Source organism: Abrus precatorius, unplaced genomic scaffold (genome assembly GCF_003935025.1).
Source record: "Abrus precatorius isolate BTA unplaced genomic scaffold, Abrus_2018 Scaffold3, whole genome shotgun sequence".
Taxonomy (NCBI): domain Eukaryota; kingdom Viridiplantae; phylum Streptophyta; class Magnoliopsida; order Fabales; family Fabaceae; genus Abrus; species Abrus precatorius.
The window spans coordinates 26,055,994-26,063,698 of NW_020874373.1; positions in this window are offsets into that span (position 1 = coordinate 26,055,994).

Here is a 7,705-nt window from a genome sequence, read left to right on the forward strand (position 1 = left end):
GAAAAATATGTAATGAAAAATGTATAAATTTGTTAAATATACGAATAGCTGATCCCAATACTATTTTATTAAAATACATTCGTAGATATCTCTAAGACATCAAAATTACGCTGTATTAATCATGATTGCATATCACAATTTGAAACTGGATAATGCACCTTAGGTATACTTTGGTTCACATGGAGAGAGATTTTAGTGCTAGTAACACCCACTTGTACCTTTTTTTTATTATTATTGATCAGTTTTCTAAAAATTTAAAATAATTTAAAAAGTGATCAATATTTTACGCAATTATTTTGACTTTTAACTCAAAGTAATTTTTTAAAAATATAACAAATACAACTCTTTTAATAATTTTTTTATGAAATCTAACATAATTTTTAATAAACAAATTCACTTTCATTTCTTAATTACTTTCCTAAGTGTACTATGATTACCAAGACTCTAAAAAGATAGACTAATTAAAAAAAAATATTGAAAAATATGTTCAAAAAAGTATGTTACTAGTATTTCTCGATACATAGTTATATTATTATAAATATTATTTTAAAAAATTGAAGATAAAATTGTAAAATAGTTTAGTAAGTATAGTTTAAATAATATATTGTAAGGAAAACAAATTTTAAAAAAAATCCCTTCATTTTTTTTTTCTCTCATTCATTTTAAGTTTCTGAATGATCACATTAAGAATTATGAAAATTGATCTCTCCATCTCCTCCTGCAGCATCCAAACACTGCTTTTGTTTGTCTTGTGATAAAATTAAGGTTTGAAGTGTGTATACCTTCCCCATTTATTGCTTGCTAAATATATTCCTCCACAGAAGTCTTGTCAGTTGGTTTACTCCTCACAGCTTCTAATGTATTATTTTCTCTTTGGATTTGCTGCATTTGCTGGTTGGGCCATCAAAATCTGACCCAATCTATAGTGTAAGAATTTTGAGAGCATAGGAGATTGATATTAAAGAAAAGATTAAAGAAATACATGGCCCACGTTCGGTGTTTTAATTAATATTGGAACAACAAAGAAACTTTCCGTCTTTAGCTTATAATATTTGACTAATTTTGGCCTTGTTCAAATATTTAAGTCACCAGGTACCTAGTTCTGATTCAATCTTAACCTTTAGAATTGGTGACAACAAATAAAATAAATAGAATTGTCAGCAGATACCTAGGCAGGGGAACAAACAGGCAAAATCATTACCAATTGAAATTAAATTTTTTGTATGATAATCATCTTAGGTTTTGGAATTAAAGGTTCCTCTTAATTTATGGCTATTGGTTAGATAATTAGAATCCTGAAAAATATGATCCAATTTCACATTGTTCACATGCTACAGTGAAGTAAAAGAGGGCATATAAATGTTGTTCCTGTAGAGACATTCCTACCCCGTTATGGGTTCTAAATTTCGATTGGACAAACGAGAAGCTGTAATACTGGTACATAATCTAGTCTGTGCTAACTTTCTGCATGTACCCTTCTTATAATTTTTAATTTTATTTTTGTGAAGATTTATAAATATATATGTATATTTTAAATATGAATGTTGATGTGACGAAGCATGTACAACAAGATGAATGACTAAACTACACAGGCCTGTGAATGAAGGCGACAACCTGGAAGAGGGGCTTCTGGGTGAGTCAGGGTGACTCTGATGATGGAAAATGGGAAAGACAAAACCAATAATTGGAGTTTTGGCATCATTTACCAAACCTTTAATTTGGCCCCTAACTTTGCGGTAGCAACTAGTAAACTATTACTTTTGGAACACAAACTTCGATGATTCAGCAAACTTTGAGATGCTGTAGATGTTCTTTTTTATATAAATCTTAAATACATCAATTTAAATGTTTTTAGTGTAACATTTCAGTCAAAAGCAAAGTTTTATTTCAAAAATCAACTCTAACCTTTATTAGTTGAATTGTTAAGATGAAATTTTAATTTTACTTAACCCGAATCAAAATCATCTAAAATATTGAGTATATGTTATGAGTCAATAAATAACAACATCCATCAACATTGTCTAGGACGGAGCTATACACAGAGGTAATATGGGACGACATGCCCTTCAATCCATATTTGCCAATTTTCTTACTTGGTTATTACTACTCTTCTCTTGTTAAAGTGTGTCTTTATTTATTCAACATCATTTTATATAAAATTATTAAATATTTAAAATATTATACAATAATTAAATTATATATATATATAATATTTAAATAATAAGTTAAATATAATATAATTTTGTTCATGTGAGGTACGATTAATTGATATTACAAAAAAAATTATTTTTCTTATATTTGAATTTTTAAAGGATTTTTATTATCAAAGTTAAGAAAAACAAATATATTTTGTTCTTTTAAATTTTTTGGAAAGAAAATTTTAAGAGATATACTTTTTTTAAAATAATATTTTTTTAATTTTTAATAAACTAATATTTTTCTAAAGAAAAATGCAAGAAGATACTTATAATTTTTTAAATTCAATGAATACGATATTTGTGACATGATTTTGTAGTTTATATTGATTAATATGTAAATGGCTTATTTTTTGATAAAACAAAAGTAATATATTTATTCTTAAATAATTTTTATTAATTGAAATATAAGCATAATTAAATTAAAATAAGATTAATAATATTAAATAAAACCTATAAATTTGAGTAATATACGTATTTTAAAACTAAAATATTAAAAGTAAATAGTTAGGGCAATTTAAATACATGAAAAACTTAGTATCATATTATTGTTGTTTTTTTTTTCCTTGTGCAAGGGCATATTAAATATTATGTCAAAAATGATTTATGGTATTTTATAAATGATATTATTTCTGTTTTTTCTTACAGATTTTTTAATTTAATATAAATATATATATAATAATAATTTTTATAATAATTATTTGTTAAAATTACAATACAATAAAATATAAAGATTAAAAATTAGAAATATGTGTTTTTAAATTAAAATTATTATAAAATAAAAAATTATAATTTAGTTTACTATTTAAAATATTTAAACAATGAAATGAAACATTTTGTTTCATTCTATCATAATAAAATGAAATATTTACTCCATAATATTTTATTCTGCTTCATTCTATTTTTAGCATATTTCAACCCACTTGTCTCCTTTCGTCAATTTAAATATAGTCTTAACCATCTTTTTTCAGTATTATTATACAAAAGTACGTAGGAGTATATAAGACTAAATGTGTAAATTTTTTCTAACTAATGATAACTTTAAACTATAAGCGAAGATATCTTGTAACTTTGACTTTATTTATTATTTAAGACTTATTCTCTTTTACTTTATTCTTACTGTTTTATAATTAAAATAATATTGTCTAGTTTAAATAAATTTATTGAAGTGTTTATAAGAGTAAAAGATTAAATAGTAAAAATAATCAAATATTTATTATAAGTTAAAATCAACTTAGTTTATATTTTTTAAAATTTGAGGAGTATAAAATATTTTTAATTTATGAAAAAATTATTTTTTTTTTATATTAAGTTGTTTTCTTATAAATGCTTATCCAAAAGCTTATTTAAATTGAGTTATATTAATTATTTATTAACAAATAAAGACACACTTTTTATACATAATATATAGTAAAAGAAATAAATAAGAAGCGAAAATAATCCCAATTGAAAGTAATATTTAGAAAACACGTGTTTAGCAAGTCACATGATTTAAGTATTTAGAGTGAATCACATAAAAATTAAGATGATAAGAATGATTGAGTCTAGTCTTCGAAGATGGTAAACCCACTGAAGATGGGTGGAACGAGTTACTTAAATTGGGTATTTAATTTAGTAAAGTAACAATATATGGTATGACAGTTCATTTTGTGGAACTATCCATTGCTGCTATCAACTATTGCTCTTGGACACACCATATATCCAACTTTGATACAAAAGGAAAAGGGACATGCATATTTAACTTTAATCTATCAGCACTTATTATTTCTCTACCAACTCACCATTTTTGCACAGGCAAATTTGTTAACCATTTTCCTTACAATTTTTGCATCATAAAATCACAATTAAAAAAATACTAAATCATCATATTTATAAATAAATTTTTTCATGAGAATTAATTAGATAAATAGTATCTACTTTTGCATAATGTTTATATAGGATTTGAATAAGGTGAGTTCTTGGTAAGATTTATAAGTGTTCCCAAAGCATTGAAAGCAAGCTCAATGTTAGGTGAGATATTAAATTATAATTACTATGTAAAACTATTAAGAATAGAATTTTATTTAATCTTAAGAATTATTATGTAATTTACTCTAAGATTTATGTAACAAAACGTGCACAAGTGCACAACCATGTTACTGCCCCTCAGAGTAATACCGACACCAATTCAAAGGGACCCCAGCCAGGTTCTTCTGAAGCACCGCACAGTGGATTCCTTTTTCGTCACCCTCTTTCGCTTATTCAATGCATAATTTACGTTAAAATATGCAATTAAAAGCTTGTCCAAATTATTTAGTTGGAAATATGGGGTAAGCTTATCATGCTTCTAAAATATTTATTCTCACTCTTTTTTAAAAAATAATTTTCATATAAAATATTTTTTTATTGGTCGTTAAACTCATGTGTGTGTGTCTGTCTTGGGAGAGTTAGATAATTAAATTAAAAAAATTTAGTAAAATTAGTTATTGAGTTACTTTATAAATATAAAATAACAAATAAAAATATAATTAAATATTAAACCAAAACTTGAAATTTGATAATCATTTAATTTTAAATGATTATAAAACTTTTCTTTTAATTTTTTTTAAGTGTTCATCACCTTCAAAATTAGATTAACAAACCTTTAAATTTTATTCTCATTTACTAATATCTTTATTAGATGAAATTAGATAATATAAATAAAATTTTATTTTGACAATTTTATATAATAAATAAACAAGCTTTGATTATTTTATACCTATGAATTGTTTTTTTTTATTTTAAGTAATTTTTGAAGAGTGACATTACTTTGAATATTAAACATGTGATTCTTTTAACGCGTATTCTATGAAATACAACAAGAGTCTATCTATGGTAATCATTTTATTAAAATCACAATATTTAATATATTGATAATATTAAATATTATATTTTTTAATACAAATTTATTAATGTGTATTGTTAGGCCCAGGTATCAAAGATAAAAATGGAAAAATCTGTGTACTTTGGGTTGATAGTTAAAAACCCAAAACAGTAGTTGAAGTAGCATTTCAAAAGCATTAATAATTATTCATTTTAACGAACTTATTAAATAAAGTTGCTTTTTTAAAACAATCTTTTTCAGCTAATAAAATAAGTTACAGCCAGTTAAAATGTCTTAACAAACACAGTGTTATCCCACTATGTTGCATATGTTGTAAGCTCAAATAAGATTATATAAAGTTTAGAACCAAAAAGACATCTCATAAATTGCAGTTAGTTTTTAATTTAACTAAAAGAAAGTATATAATGCAATAATTCTAAAAATTTGCTCCAAGTTGAAGATATTTTAGACACCAAAAAGGGGAGACAATGATAGGAGTTTCTGATTGCATGGATCACATGCTGGCTAGTGAATGGATCAAAAGGGAGAGTGTGAAACAGAAGAGTTTAAAGGCTTGGCATATAGCAGTGTTTGTCAAGGACAATTTCTGAAATAATCATTTGATTTACTGTTTGCGAGTGAAAGATCTTGCTTTTCAAATCACGTTACTCACCACCTAAACCTGTGTAGTATCCACGATTTTCTCCAAAATCATCGCCAATAAAAAGGAGCATGCACGCCACTTTCTAGACCTAGTGGTCGCGTACCTTCTATACTGTTACATACTCTAATGTCACTAGGTTGGCACCATTTACCATACACGCTGTAATGGTAGCATTAATTCTACTGTAACATCCAGATGCTAAAATCCAAACATCTCTCAGTATTTATACGTGGATCTCGTTGCTGTTAATATGTTTTAGGCACGAGGATAACTGTGGATATCCTTACTATGCTCTCACTAGAGTGACCAATATGTTTCTAATGGCTGTTTTCTTGTGTCCACTAGCCTTCAATGATTCAAATTTGGGAACCATTTCTCATTAACCACCAGGAATCACGTATAGCATTTATCCTAAACCCAGAGAAGTCATATAGATTTAGTTATTTTAATGTAAAAAAATTATTAAAAACGACATACATCAGTCATGCATCACCTAATCACTTTGTATAAAGGAAAATCTAAACTTCATTAATTATATTACTATAATTATTCATAATTTATATACCAATTTTTGAAAATCAATTATTACAAAATCTGTCTAATAATTTATATTTTATTAATAGATTCAAATAATATTTATTTAATTTCTGTTAATTAAGTAAGATCTTGAATTTAATTTTTTGAATAAACAACACTATTGTAAGACTTAATCTTATCGTACTACAATTTTATAATTTAAACAAAATTATATTCCATAAAAATATTTCTTATCCTAATAAAAAGATTAATTTATATTTTAATTTTAATATATTTCAAAACGATGGATTATGTTAATCTTTATGTAAATATAATAAATATTATATAATTAATAAATATTTATCATTAATATTTGTTAAAGATTTTATCTTTGTTGAATATATAAATAAAAATATATATAATATTCGTTAATATTGTGTACCAAAATAAATGAATTAATGAATAATGAAATACAAAATAAAGTAAAATTTATCATTAATGTACTTAAATGTAATTAAAAGTTTGTGTTCATTAATAGTTAGCAAAACTCTAAATCTTTAAAAAAAAAGAAACTTCTCTTATAAGTTATAAATAATTTGTATTTTTTTATTTTTTTTAAATTTTTTGGGAAATTCTCTTATTTAATTTTTTTAAAATTTAAGAATATAAGTTACGTTTTACTTATGAAAAATATTTTATTAATTTTTTATACTAAGTTTTTCTTTTGTAAAGAAGTCTTTACAAGTTTATTCAAATTTAATGTTTCACTTTGATGTACTTTTTAATTGTTGATATACTTATTAATTGTTCAACAAATGAACAAAAATTGACAAATTTACTTGTCTCGAAAGATATGCTGCATACATATTAAAATTTGGGATCAAGGTAGAGATTATTAGGTTTAACCCCAATTCTTATTTTGATAATTATTATCCACGATAGTTGCCTATTATTTTATTAGAAGATTCATTTTAAAAATTGTAATTAACACTTAAATAATTTAAAAATATATAAAATATTTATTTTATAACTGAGACTTAAGAATGTTTTGTTATGCTAAAGTGAATACTATTTATTCAAATCTCAAGTTAGAAAAATTTAAAGAAAGAAGAGGTAAAAAGTTATTATAAATATAATGATACAATATGAATTTTATTTTATTTTATCTGAAACATTACACTCTATTGAATATAATGTGGACTCGGGTAGTATGTATCACGTGAAGGTTTCCAATTTTTTTTGCAAAATTGTATGTGAGAAGATCTATAATCTCATCCGATCATTAATAATCAATTGATCAAGAATGATATGTAATCAATATGGTAGAACATCTTCTGCAAGAAATATGAGTAACATATTAAGCACTTTTATCATGGAGAGTTAGATTATTTATAGATTAAAAGTTCAAAATTCGAGGAGGACTTACAAAGCTTAAAGGATAAAATGGGTAAATTTGAAAGTACTTCTTCTACAAATGTGATTATTCAT